The following is a 15,356-nucleotide window of genomic DNA, read 5'->3' as shown; positions in this document are numbered from 1 at the left end:
CTGAGTTAGCATAGGAAGTGAGCATGTGGACACAGGGAGGCATGATGGCAGCCATTCTGCAAACAACCTATGTGGGTGGAGGGTTTTGTTCAGAACAATGATCTGATCTACTTTTTAAAAGAATCCCACTGGATGCCACATGGAGAATAGTTGACAGGAGCACAAAGGGAAACAAAGGGTCCAGTTAGGAGGTGAGTGTAACAATCCAGATGAGAGAGAATGGTAATTGGGACCAAAATATTACAACAGGGAGCAAGAAGCCATCAGAACTCTGGTGTACTAGCACACACCTGTGATACTAGCTACTCAGAAGGCTGAGGCAGGAGGATCACAGGTTTGAGGTCAGCCTCAGCAACTTAGCAAGACCCTATGTCAAAATAAAAACAGAAAGAACCAGGGGTAGCTTGGCATGGTGGCACATGCCTGTAATCCCAGCCACTCGAGAGGCTGAGACAGGAGGATCTCGAGTTAAAGGCCAGTGAGCAATTTAGCAGGGCCCTAAGCAACTCAGTGAGACCTGTCTCTAAATAAAGAAAGGGTGGGAGATATGGCTTAGTGGTTAAGAACCCTGGGCTCAATCCCCAGCACCAAAAAAGGAAAGAAAAGACCAGGGGTATAGCTTCAGTGTTAAAGTACCCTTGGGTTCCACCCCTAGTCTGAAAAGCCAACACCCCCCCCCCCACAAAAAAAAAAAAAAAGTATTCAGATTCTAAACATAAAAGATAGAACCACTGACTAACAAATGGGGCCAGGGAGAAAGGGAAGAGTCAAGGATGACACACCACGGTTAGTGGCTGACAAATTGGAAGAAAGGAGTTGTCATTATAGGAGGAACATTTGGGGAGGATGGTAGAAAATATAGGAGTTTACCTGAGATGTTCAATAGACACCTAAGAGAAGAATTAAGTTTCCAGGAACCAAGCCCTGCGGCATTCAAACTTTTAATAGTTGAGAAAATAAGGTAGAACAAGCAAATGCAACTGAGGGTGACCAGTAAAATAGAGGGGCAGGGGCTGGGAATATGGGAGCATTGTCCTGAAAGCCAAATGAAAACTGTTTTAAGGAGGCAATGATGGTTTCAAAAGCCATTGATGAGTAATACTTAGGCTGAACACTGATCATTTGAATTTAGCAAATGAGAGGTCATTGGTAAGTTTTTGAAAAGTCTTGGAAATGAGGGTGATTGAGAATGACAGGATGGGAAGAGAGGAATTGGAAACGATAGGTTTAGAGACAACTCTTCAGGAGTTGGATGCAAAAGAGAATAAAGAGGGGAACTGGGGTGTCACTCAGTGGTAGAGTGCTGGCCTAGCACGTGTGAGGCACTGGGTTCATCAGCACTGCATAAAAATAAAAGTATAAAAACAGGGAATAGGGACCAAGGAAAGTTTTAGTATATATATATATATATATATATATATATATATATATATATATATATATATATTAGATGGAAAATATTTCAGGATTATACTGTTGGTAGAGGAATGGTCTAATAAAGAGAGAAAAGCAATGATATGAGAGAGGACACATGCTATGTGATATCTCAAGTTGTTAAGAGGGGAGGGGTATAAGCGTGGCTGGATCTCTTAAAATTAAAAAGCCAGCAAAAACAGATTACATGTCAGACTGTGAGCATCCTGCATGAAGTATAGAATTGTAATTAATTATACAGCTTTTAACATAGAACAATGAATATTCATTCTGGAAAGGAATTTAGTGACCTCTAAGTGTGATCTTGTGCAAGTCACCCTCCTTTCACCGTTTATTTTCTCATCCATAAAATTGTCATAAACCATGTAACCTAACATGAAGTGCTTGCTTAGAAACTTGAAAGTCCAACAGATATCAGATAACAGACAGTCACAAGTGATGGTGGGCATGTGACGAAATTGGAACCCTTAGATGGTATTTCTGAAAAGTAGTTTGGTGGCTTCTCAAGTGGTTAAACATTAGAGTTGACAAGTGATCCAATACTTCTGTCCCATGTGTGTACTCGCAAAATGAAAACATATATCCACACACAAAAATGTAATCAAGTAGTCATAGAAGCATCATTCATAACAGATGACAAATGGAAACAATCCCATATATCTTTCAACTTACAATTAGAAGAACTGTGGTATAGCCATGCAATGAAAGATTATTTGGCTATAAAAAGAAAGTGCTGCCAAAATTTAACTCAAAATGGATCAAGGACCTAGGAATTACACCAGAGACTCCGTGTCTAAATAGAAGAAAAAGTAGTTCCTAATCTTCATCATATGGGATTAGGCCCCAACTTCCTTAATAAGACTCCTATAGCGCAAGAATTAAAACCAAGAATCAATAAATGAGATGGAATCAAACTAAAAAGTTTCTTCTCAGCAAAAGAAACAATCTGTGAGGTGAACAGAGAGCCTACATCCTGAGAGCAAATTTTTACCCCTCACATATCAGAGCACTAATCCCTAGGATATGTAAAGAACTCAAAAAGCTAAGCACCAAAAAAACAAATGACCCAATCAATAAACGGGTCAAGGACCTGAACAGACACTTCTCAGAAGAGGATATACAATCAATCAACAAATATATGAAAAAATGATCATCATTAGCAATCAGAGATGCAAATCAAAACTACTCTAAGATATTATCTCACTCCAGTCAGAATGGCAGCTATTATGAAGACAAACAACAATAAGTGTTGGTGAGGATGTAGCTGGTGGGACTACAGATTGGTACAGCCAATATGAAAGCAGTATGGAGATTCCTTGGAAATCTGGGAATGGAATAACCATTTGACCCAGCTATCCCTCTCCTCGGACTATACCCAAAGGACTTAAAAACAACATACTACAGGGACACAGCAGCACAATTCACAATAGCTAAACTGTGGAGCCAACCTAGATGCCCTTCAGTGGATGAATGGATTAAAAAATGTGGCATATATACACAATGGAATATTACTCAGCATTAAAAGAGAATAAAATCATGGCATTTGCAGGTAAATGGATGGCGTTGGAGAAGGTAATGTTAAGCGAAATTAGCCAATCCCAAAAAAACAAAAGCCGAATATTTTCTTTGATATAAGGAGGCTGGCTCATAATGGGGTAGGGAGGGGGAGCTTGGGAGGAATAGATGAATTCTAGATAGGGAAGAGGGGTGGGAGGATAAGGAGTGGGCAGGGGATTAGCAAGGGCGGTGGAAGTGATGGACATCATTATCCAAAGTACATGTATGAAGACTCAAATTGGGTGTCATCATACTTTAAATAAAAACAGATACAAAAAATTTTGGTATATATTTGTAATAAGAATTATAATGCAAAAAAATATATGTATAAAGGCATGAATTGGCGTGAACATACTGTATATACAAAGATATGAAAAATTGTACTCTATGTGTAATAAGAACTGTAATGCATTCTGCTGTTGTGTATTTTAAAAAAATAAAATCAATAAAACTAAAAAATAAAGAAAGTGCTGATACATGCTACAACATGGGTGAACTCTGAAAGCATGCCAACTGAAGAAGATGGACACAAAAGACTACATATTCTATGTTTGTATTTACACAAAGTGTCAGAAAAGGCAATTTCATCGATTTTTGTGGTAGATGGGTGGTTCCCAGGGACTGAGGGGAGGGGCTATGGGGAGTGACTGCTAATGGGTATAATGTTTCTTTCCAGGGTGATGAAAAGATTCTGGAATTAGTAGTGGTGGTTGCACAACTTTGCAAGTGTATTTTTAAAACAGTGGATTGTACAATTTTAAAATATATATTTATTATTTGAGGGGAAAAAATCACAAGTTCTGTGTCTTGATAAGTCTTTCTCAACTTGTCTCAGCATCCCCCCACCTCCAGGACATACATGGCAATGTCTAGAGACATTTTTGTGGTCACACTCTATTGAAATTTAGTGGATAAGAGGCCAAGGAATCTGCTAAACATCCCATAATCCAGAACAACATCCACAACCAGAATTATCCTGTCCAAAATGTCAGTAATTCAGGATTCTAGAAACCCTTTTCTAAGGTTTTGCATTGACCCCTGTCCCAAACCTGCGTATTAAAACATTTTGGTCCCCAGCTTCACCAGCAGACCTGCTTCTCCTCCTGGACCCTGTTCATCCAGATTGCCAGGAACCATCTCCAAATCCTCCCTCTCCTTCATCCTCTCTCCACAGCTAATTCTAAATCTTCAGTGTCTATTGCAGGCCTTTCCTTGTATTGATGTAGGCTACTTCGGTATCTGTAACTGTTCTTTTTAAATTATTAAATAGTTTTGTTGTTGTTATCTTTATATAGTAAAATGTTCTCCTTTTATACAACTTTATGGCTTTTAGTAAGTTTAGAATTATACAACCATCACCACAATCCAGTTTTAGAATATTTCCATCGACCCTCTAAAACCCCTTGGGTTCATCTGCAGTCACTCCCTATTCTTTCTCCTTCTCTGCTCCCGTCATGGACAACCAATAATCTTTCTGTCTATATTCACAGCTTCTTCTTAGCCACGGATCTTTCACAATTCACCCTTCACACTGCCTCAAGAGAGGTCCTTCTAAGACAGAAATCTAATCCAGTGGTTCCCCTACTTAAAATCCTTTAGTCTGCAATGCAGACTGAACTCCTAAGCATGGTATTCAAGTCTCTTTGTGCTCTGGCTTCTATTTTACTCCACCAGCACCTTTGTCTATAGTTCTTGCCATTTTCCAAACTTGCCATGTTTCTCACACCCCAGTTCCTTTGCACATGCCATTTCTTCACCTGAGATGCCCTTCACCTCCTCTAACTGACTGGCTGGCTCAGGCACCTTAACTTCCTCAGCCTTCCTCAGCTGCTTCAGGCTGAGTCATTTTCCCTCTGTTTCATACCTCCTTGTTGATCTCACATCACAGGACTTACCCTGTTACCTTATATTTACTGCTTTGCTCATCTGTCTTCCACAGGCTGAGAGCACTTGAGGGCACAGAATGTGTCATACCAGCCTTGAATATCCACATTGAGTTCAGAAACTGGCATTGAGTCAGAGTTCAATAAGTGAATTTATAGATGGGTAGAAGTTAGAGCGTTACATTTATGTTAGGTGAAATTACTACCTGCATAAATTTTTGTTCTTTAAGATTCTTGCTAAGCAGACTGAGTTTATTTTACTTAGGATTTCAGCCTCAAATGAATGTGGTTTGTTACACATAGCTACCCCCCAAATCTTGTAAAACATGAACCTTTTACGAAGTTTTTTTGATCAAAATTTTAGTGTATGCTCTGAAAACTGAAGAAAGTTGTGAGGGCAGGAGAGTAGGTGTTGTTAGTAGAAGCTCAATCTAACCTTGATGTTCTTTAATCATCTACTTGCATACAGGTGAAGCCTGCACCTATTTCCTTTATGGAGAATAATAGTTCCAAATGTGAACTTTTAAAACATGCATGGGCTGGGGGATGTGGCTCAAGCAGTAGCGCGCTCGCCTGGCATGCGTGCGGCCTGGGTTCGATCCTCAGCACCACATTCAAAAACAAAGATGTGTGTCTGCCGAAAACTAAAAAAAAATAATAAAAATATTTTAAAAAATAAAACATGCATAAGGTGCATCTCACAACAGCACAGGTTTGACCTGCTCCAGGGAATCTGTAAATAGTTCCATGTTGGAGAGACTGTTTGCTGTCCTGCTGATCTGGCACCATTATGATCTGACTCAGCCACAGCACAGTCCAAATTTAAGTAAACACCAAATGGACTGGTCCTATGCCTTGACTATTCTCGGGCAGATCTTTATCTTGTTTTCTAAGCAATCAAAAATGTGTATGATCTGTCCACATTGTAGAGGGGAGAAAGGCAAACCTGAGCAGAGAATGAGGCAACTTTATCCATGGGCATAAATTCTCCCCAGGCTACTGTCAGAAGGCGGCTGCTGCTTAGGAAAACATCCCGAGTTACTACCAGCCTTAGCTGCAGTAACTGTACCCTTGAGCATTCTCAAATGGCCAGCCAATGGAGAGTCCTCCGCCCGAGTGAGGTTTTTAGCCATCTTTCAGTTCAATTGAAGAGGGAGCTTAAGGACATCATAGGGATTTGTAACGTTCCATGCAAGGTGTCAGACCCGTAAACTAGCGTGTCCATCGTGCCATGCACGCATGGAATCGTCTCTCGTTGGCGACAGACAGATTGAAGATGACCTTTTACTATTTAATTGTATTCATCATTTAATAATTCAAGAATACCTAAAAGGGATGAAGACTTCTTCATTCAGACTAGAATTAGACACTTTCAGAATGTTAATAGGAAATACAGGAAAGCAGAAGCACCTTGCCACCAGCCTGCAGGGAGTGCTTTTAAATGTCTTGGTTTTAAGATCTGTCCCTGGGCTGGGGAACTGGAGACCTAAGTTCTCACCCAGGCAGCACTGAGATGCACGGTATTGTGGATATGTTTCCCTCTCTTGACAATGAGGGCATTGCACTGATATCTAAGGTTTGTTTTAACTTTAAAATTCTGATTCGTTTTAGTTAAGGGTTTGAGAAAATGTGAGGCATGTTCTTCTGACAGGTTTTGGACTCTCTCTTGTTAGGTATTATTTATTGCTCATATAGCCATCTCATTTATTAGGGTTTTTTATAGCCAGGAATAGATTCAGAGATCAATACATTTTTATTAATGATAGTCCGTCATGCCTGGTAAAGAGATGGCAAGAGAGCTCATCTAGAATGAGCCACTTGAATAAACCTGACACACAAGCTTAGCTACGAGCTGCATTTTGGCAGGCCTCTCTATAAAATAATGACATTGGCAGAGGGGGAGGCTATGGAAACCTTCCTCACAGCCAGACTCATAAAATCAAAGGGCAGGTTTGGGGTGTGTTTCTCAGCGTTGGCTGTATATGCAAATCCTGTGACTTTTTGAGTGTAGCATTTTATCTTCAAAAGGACAAAATTTGGCATTTGCCATAGTCATTAAAAATGATAAATGCCTAAAATACTTTAGCATTTGGATTACTAATTTTGGAGGCTAGAGCAAATATTGTTTCAATACTAAACAGTATTTCAGAGTAGAAAACTTCTCACTGAAGTTGTCAGGTCAGAAAATTAAAAATCTTTCCCTACTTTCCTTTAATCATTTGAAATTAGACATAATTGTAATTTATTCTTGTGAAAATGAATGGTCTGGGCTCTTTGCAAGTGAATTTCTCCTCCCAGCTTCATTAAGAGATAGCCTCGTGCCCTGAAAGAGTTAATCCACTTTCAGATGGAGCTTTCCAGCCCCGTGAGCAGAGTTCAGATGATATCAAGTTCACTGTTCTTTTACATTTGTTTTGAGTCTCTTCAACTTCATTTTCATTCCAATTATGGGTAGAATTTGAAGTATTCGTTGGTCATTTTAGACTATTTGAGACCTTTTTCCAGAAATTTCACCTCAGAGTTTCCATCTCTGAGACCCTGAGAACAAATGTAGCTTTAATCTCTTGTCTGTCTCTCTGTCTCCTCTTAATGACCTTAACCCTGACCTGAGGCCTGCTCTCTATAAGTGCCAAACTTGATTCATGCTCCTTGCTTGGTTTAGTTTTGTTCCTTTAATGAGCCAAGATGGCTAGGGAGACCTGATAGCTTATTTGTGCTAATGTAAGTATGCTCTGCTAGTTAACTCCTAACTCATTTATTTGGCTTTTACTTTTGCCTAGAATTGACCCTTTGTCTGTGAGATGACAGGTCCATATTTTAAACAAAGAGCTGCAAACAGTTCAGGTAAACAAGAGAGTCAGGAGCAGATGACTACCTTGAATGAAAGATAAGGCAGCTTTTAGGAGAAGCAGAGTGTCCGTGCATCCCATGTGACATTAGTGTGAGAGATGTAGCAGAAATGCCCGCCTGCTGCACTCTTGTGCAGGCCCCTTTTCCTCTTGGAGGTTCTAGGAATCATCCTATCTCCAAGTTCTTTTTTGTGTTTGAGACGTTATCATCTGAAAGTCTTTATTTTTCTGATACTGTCAGTGTGTGCAGGGATGCTTTCTTTTCATGTGCATTTAATACAGAGTATCTCATGTTTTTTTCTTCTCCCTAAGTTACAGTGGTAGAACTGGGCCATCAAGGACACTTAGAAGGTAATAAGCAGGAAGAGACTCTTAAAGGAAAGATTTACGATACGTTTGGATTCCCTGTTGTCCAGCTTGAGACTTTCAGCCCAATTCGTTTTGGATTGGTCTGTCCACAGGGTTCTGACAAATGTGTCTTTATCCTTGTGAAATTTATGCTTGCTTCAGTGTCAAAAAAAAAAAAACGATTAAAAACTGATATGACTTTGAACAGTGGCTTGATCCCTGATTATGGCCTTTCCAGGCCATCCCATTTAATTTCTGGCAGGACCATCTAGTGACATTAAAAGCTGCCCCTTCCAAGGCTGGGTGTTCCCTGCGTGGCACTGTACTCATAGCAGTTTAGTCTAGCTCCTTTTATAGGTCAGTGACACCCGGAAGCTTGTATACCTGTGTCACCACAAATCTTAAAAGATGCAATTTTCTTGGCAGCTTCATCCTCCTAAAATGAATTGGAGGGTGGGAGTGAAGGACAGGGTTCTAATCTCAGTGTTAGGATCAGGGAGGGAGGTCTTCAGCGTCCCCATCCGGGGAAACCGCTGACCAAAAGACCAGGAAAGAAGGATACAGTAAGTAGCATTGGTTGCACAGAAATTCTTGTCTTTTTAAACCATCTGCTTGTTCTCTGATTTTGTTTCTTGAACGGAACTGATGGCACCCTCTTCTATAGCATAGCTTTACATACTTAACCTCTTCTGAAAAAATAAAAAGAAAACTTCAAAGTAAATTCTTCCCAAGGCAGTCAAAGAGTTATCAAATCTCCAGCTCTTCAGAGTTGAGGAATCTTTCCTTGTGTTAGCCCTGTTATGCCAGATGGTTTCCTTTAAAAAAAAAATCATAAATGCATTCTGCATGGTCAGGTATTGTCATCTTTGCAGAGAATTTTCTTTGCCTATGTCCTATCTGATGGGCCATTCTGTGTATTATATGCTACATAATCTCCACAAATGTATACTGCGGTCCATAAAACTGCCATACTGTTTTCAGAAACTAGTAATTCACAAAGTAAACCTGAGACAGTGCTGTTAATAAACACAAATTGCAAACAAGAAGGTAGTAAGTGGAAATAATGCACTCATTTAGGAGTAATAAAGCCTTTGATCTTACTTTGAAGGAAAGAGTCTATGTTTAAACTACCCATTCAGGGACAGCCAGATGCCCATAAAGAGCAGTGCTTTGCTTTGATAGAAAATCACTGAGGCCTGTCTAGCAGGTCTGGTTTGTAAACAGATTAGTTAAGGGCTCATCAGGACTGATTTGCATAGGATTCAGGGAGCCCCAGTCACTTTTTCAACCTTAACGAGCAATACCATTTCCAGGTTGAAAAAAAAATCATTTATTTATTTATTTTTAAAATTTTTTTTCACTTTAGCTAGAAATCTTAGATAATTATTTTTGCAGCAAAGGGAGAGAATATTCATGTAAAATGAACCCTCTCCTCCTCAGCTAATGGGAAAATGATGACCTAAGGCTTGCTTTGTTTGCTCTAAATGGTGGAGGAAATAAGTTATGAGTGTAAGATTAGGTTACAAACAAGGTTTTCCATTGTTTGAGAACTAAAGGGAGATTAATCTGGATTATAAGAGAAAAGGCAAATGACTGCAGAGGCAGACCAGAAATCTTTTTATTCACAGATGCTTGTTGAGGGCCCTGGAGCTAAGCTGTGCTCTAGGCCAGGGATCCTGGTGCTCAAGGCAGGCAAAGCCTCTGGCCTCGGAACCTACCAAAGGCTGTTTTTGCAGAGACTACCAAAGGGAGAAACTGGAACAGTGGACAAAAGAATTCAGCCTGTGTAAGCACAGGTTCTGAAATCTCCATCAGGTAGCAGCCATTGGCTTGAGAGACAGCCGAAATAGCTTTTCTAGAGGAAATGGATCTTCTTGTTAATCTGGTAAACTGGTTGAATCTTTTTTTTTTTTTTTTTTTTTTTAGTGTGCTAGGGATCAAACCTACTCATGAATGCTAGACAAACAATCTACCATAGAGCTGTACCCCTAGCCCTGCACTTTAGTTTTTTTTTTTTTTATTTTCAGAATAACTGGTAACTGTCTTCCATCAGTAACCCGGAAAAATGTCTTCTCCTTAAATTTTGGAGTGAAAAGTCAAAAGAAAATCTTTTCTTATTCTGATCACTGAAAATAACAAATAGAGCAGCTCAGTGGAGTCAGGGGGTAATTCTAAGTAAAATGAAAAGATATCTGGAGTTTTCAACTCTGACTGCCAGAAGTTCAGGGAGGTGAAGGTGGCTGTGGTACGCTTCTTTGTTGTTGGCAGTGTCCCACCGACACACAATGTTTTTAAATATTGTCAGCACTGGTGACACTGACTTGCTCAGTTCTGAACTTGGGTTGAAATAACAACCTTTGGCTCTTGTGTTCTGTCTTCTCAAGACCAAGGACCTCAGCCTTACCCTGCTTCCTAGAAGCAAGATCCAATCAGCACACTCCTATAAATGTCACCTTGGATGCATTCCACTTGAAAGGACACATTGCAGCCCTGGGAAGTGTTAGAAGAAAGACTGAGGACAATTTCATACTGACTCGAGCAGGACTCCAGGTCCTGTCCAGGTAATTCAGATGGATGGGGGTGTCAGGGATACCGTGCCCTCTGCTTCTTCAGATGGATTTGATTAGGCTGAGGAGGAAGAGGAGTCTCCTTAGGTTGCCTCCTTAGGAAGACGGGTAGGAGATGGTTCTAGTAAAATCCATTTAAGACCAAGTAAGACACCTGCACCTATCCATAGGTGGACTGGGTCACAGGAATATTGGTCCTTCAGGGGACATATATGAGGCCTGGGGACTAAGCAGCTCTCTTTCCGGCCCCTCCCTCCAGGCCCACTATTTCCTGATGGGGAGATCTCCTCCAGCTAGCCTTTTCCACTTCTGTCTCAATTTCCTTAGTGTCATATATCTTTCTGAACATATGAAGACAGGGGTCCTTGCCTGGGTGCAGCCCTCTAGATGGTCACTGACAAAAAGACCCAAACCGACCACTGATGTGCGATAGTACCCGAGTCTTTACCTTCACCACAGGCTGGCATGAGGCAAATCAGCAAGACCACTGCCTAGAGTTGTCCAAATTGAGCTCCATGATGGGAGGGAGCACAGCTTTGTCACTGAGGAATTGCAAGCATCGAGTACAGTGCCTGGGACTCACCAAATACTGCATTTGTTGGGTGAATGAATGAATAGATTAAGAAATGAATGGGATAACCATTTTCTCTGATATGCACCCCTAATTTTTATTAGTAATTCTCTTGACACTCTACTTTCTTTGGCTCATCAGAAACAGATCCAAAGCCACGGCACTGGGGTGGGGCTGGAAGAAAGGAGAACTGATTGTGACAAAGTAGCTTTACCCATTTTTAGGAAGTGGGAGTTTTGCCAATCTTAGGAAGCCTGGCTCCAAAGTTTGGAAGTTGTTCTTCAGTTAGAACCATGCCTCTTATTATGGACCCCATAACAATTCCAGAGCATCAGGAAATGCCCCTGTAAACTCGGTTGCATGCACAGGCTGCTAGGACAATCACTTATCTGTAGAAGATGCTCAATATATGTTCCTGTCCCTGCTCCCAGTGGGACTGCACTGGATGCTGGCAGGTAGAATCTTTGACAGGACTCACAAACCTCTTATCACATTGAAATGCTGCTGTGATCCTCATGCTCAGAAGATACACAAACCCACTGTGTCAAGAGGCCAGAATCTCTGCTTCTTCTTGTTTTCTTGAGTTAATATGTATGAGTGGAATACGTTTTAAAATCCTCCTTTATTTCAGAAACTTGTCATTAAACTTTTGAGAATAATGCTGAAAATCATCTACTGCTGTTCTCGTCACCTCCTGCATCTTTTAATGTGGAAACATTAAAGCAGTATTAAAAATCAGGTGGGGGCTGGGAGCTTAGCTAAATTGTCAAGTGGGTGTTTAGCATGTGCAGGGTCGTGGATTCATCCCCAGCACCTCAATGAATAAATAGATAAATAAATAAAAGTCAAGCCATGAAGGGGTCATGCCTGAGTTTTAATTCCAGTTTTATGCCATTTCCTAGTCTGGGTCTTGAGCAAGTGACTTAACCTCTTTCAGTGTTAGACTTCTCATCTTAAAGTAGGGATGATAACAGGATGTACCCTAACGGGTAGGTGAAAGGCAATCTATGTGTTGCATGCTGCCATATCCTAAATGCTCAGAAAAATAAACGAGCTCTTATTATGATCTACTGTTAAATAAGAAACCAGTTTGTGAAAAGCAAACTTGATAAACATGAGACTTCAGTCAGCCGTCTTGAATTTGCTTGACGGAGATTTTTCTTCTCCAAGGCCATAGGTCCCAGTGGAGATAGTGAGAGGAAGCCTGGTTCTCTCAAAACCTGGCAGAAGAGAATCAGCCAGAAATGTGCTAGACTCCCTGGCTACATCTGCTAAGACAGACAAAATGGTTGACAAGTTCGTGCCCTGGGAGATAAATCTTGTGAATGAAGTCCAACCTCACAGCTGGATCGTGGGCACATATCAGGTCTGTAAATGGTCAACCCAGGGGGGCAAATGGTGACTTGTCATCTTAGTCCCCTGCCTGACCCTCCCCTTCTCCATTCTTTGATGTGGAAAATGGATATTTTCTCAATCTTATGTAAAGTGCTATGCAAATGTGGTGTCAACACACACTCCCACCTCCATCCAATGAGATTGCTCCCCGCCACACACCAAGTCTTTCCCATTTAGAAATTCTGGAGCTGCCAGTCAAGCAGACCTTTTCCTAAGACAGTTTCAAGATTGCTAGCAAAATGTTAGCAAATGTATTGCCACAGTTTGTGTACTGCAAGTGTGAGTGTGTGTGTATATATATATATTTAAAAAAAAAACAAAACTTTTCTAGAGAGCAATTTGCTAGTAGATTAAAGAAATAAACACTTGTTTATAATTACAAATTATTTTTTACCTTAACTTGTTTATAATATTGACAGATTCTTTTCCATACTTTGGGCTTCTTATCAGGCTCTTTCTAACTGAGCTTTATCAGCTTCAGAATGAAGTTTTTTTTCTGACAAAGCAGTGAAGTGGGAAGAGCCTCTTGGAATTCTAGGAGCTATGGAATGTTCCCTACATCTGCTAAAAAATGTCAATGGAGTCATGACGTGGCCAGTAAAAATTATCTATCAGCCTCATTGTAGCCACCTCCAGCTCTCCTAGTTGTTAGACAAGGAATACAAATGATTGCATATGGGCAACCAAACATGGTTCTAAAATAACAGAGCCACAGAAAATAAAATAGAGCTACTGTGTGTATCCAGGAGGGGAGGGAGAGGGGAGTGAAAGGAGAAGGATAGATGATTAGAGAGAGAACCTTCATCATTTGGGATAGTATCTTGGGAGACAAGGAAAAGAATCAGGGCTTTGGAATATAGCAGACTTATGTGTGAATAACAGCATTGCCAATAAAAAGAAAAATTTCTGTAGCTTGGCTTTCTTAGCTATGAAATTGAGAAGCAATTCATAGAACTTAAACTGGGAAATCAAATGAAATCAGAGTCCAGGTAAAGCATCTGAGCTGTGGAAGGTGCTTACTAAAAGTGAGTTCCATTTTCAAATATTTTTTACTGTTGTCGCCTTAAGGACACTATGTATTGCATAATGGGTGTTGATTTCAGATTCAGAAAGCATGATCCCTGTCCACATCTCTTAAACATTTTATGTCCCAGATTTGAATGATCTAGTTTAAATAGTGGGCATAGTCTTCACGATCTTGTGGAGTTTTCAGGTATTTTTTCTTGTACTGACCTTTTCAATTAAAAATCCATTGTTGACTAAGAAGTTGGTTGAATAATAATAAAAAAATGTAGGTCAGTAAGTCCAAGAGAAACATTTAAAAAGTGATTACATAAAATCTGATGTTTCACCCTCTAATAAGCACTTGTGTTTAGCATCTTGGTGATTTCTATTCATGTCCTTTGCATAACTCACTGGTGGCTTTGAAGTGCACTCAAAAGAACTAAAAAGGCTAGTGAGCTAAGGGACAGGAGGATGTTATAAAGCCTGAGTTTACCCAAGTGCCCCATGCAGATAAGCACCAGGGTAGAGGAAGAATAAGAAATGGCCCTCAAGCTTGGGCCTTTGGTTTCACTTCCTTCTGTCCCAAGTAGTTGCTAAAGTAATTTACAGTTAGGAAAGCTGTGATCACCCTACCTGAGGCAGTAAAAGCTCATGGTGGGGACTGCTAATTTATCACAGGCAGTAAATGCTAACAAATTATACTGTACTAAAAGAGCCATTGCCCAGGAGTTTAACCCAGAAGATACCACCGACACAGAGCTTTTATTATTATTTTTCCCTTAAGATGAGTGGCTGTTTAGTCCACGGGATGCTTTTTATTATACTTTGTGAGTTCTTTAAATCAGATCCAAGGTTGACTTTGGTTTCTGACTTTGGTCTCACTGATTTGCATAGGACCTTTGTTTCCCCTTTATTTCCCATCCCACGCTTAACCTCTGTCCCATAGCAGCTTTTCCAGTGTTTGGAGAGGGTATGTGGTTTGACCTGTCATGCAGTTAGAACAGGAAAATGTGCTCAAGGAAAATGATGTTAACATTTGCACTCAGTCAGGACTTAGGCTTTCATTTTAACAGCAAACTACACCTCAATCGCAGGCTCCAACAGCAGTTGCATGTTAGGAAGCCCACTGCAGCATTTAAAATGATCACCACAGTCCATCATGTTCCTTCTAGTGAAATCTAATAATTTCTTGTTAAAGATGTAGAAATTATTCAAAACCAATCCATTCAGGGGAAAAAAAATCCTCTCTGGCTAAATTCATTGATACCACAGTACTTATTTATTTTATTTATTTATTTTTGGTACCTGGGATTGAACCCAAGGGCACTTGGTTCTGAGCCACATCCCCAGCCCTTTTCTATATTTTATTTAGAGATAGGGTCTCACTTCGTTGCGTAGGGACTCGCTAAATTTCTGAGGCTGGCTTTGAGCTCACGATCCTCCTGCCTCAGCCTCCAAACCTTCTAGGGGATTACAGGTGTATACCACCATGCCTGACCTCATATTTATTTTAAAACCTCCAATTAAAAAGAAAATGGGCTGAGGATGTGGCTCAGTGGTAGAGTGCTAGTCTAGCATGTATGAGGTCTTGGATTCAATCCCCAGCATTCCAAAACAAACAAATCAACAAAAAAGATTGCCTTAAAATATGACAGGCTCCCAAAACTTCAAAGCCCTTGGTCATGGCAGCTTTGAGCATCTATATCTATTCTCTTCCTAAATGCCATAGAAAGGAGAAGAGCCAGGA

This window comes from Marmota monax, unplaced genomic scaffold (assembly GCF_021218885.2).
Source record: "Marmota monax isolate L192 unplaced genomic scaffold, Marmota_monax_Labrador192_F-V1.1 WCK01_AAM20220418_F8-fsc00133, whole genome shotgun sequence".
Lineage (NCBI taxonomy): Eukaryota > Metazoa > Chordata > Mammalia > Rodentia > Sciuridae > Marmota > Marmota monax.
This window is presented reverse-complemented; position numbering follows the sequence as displayed.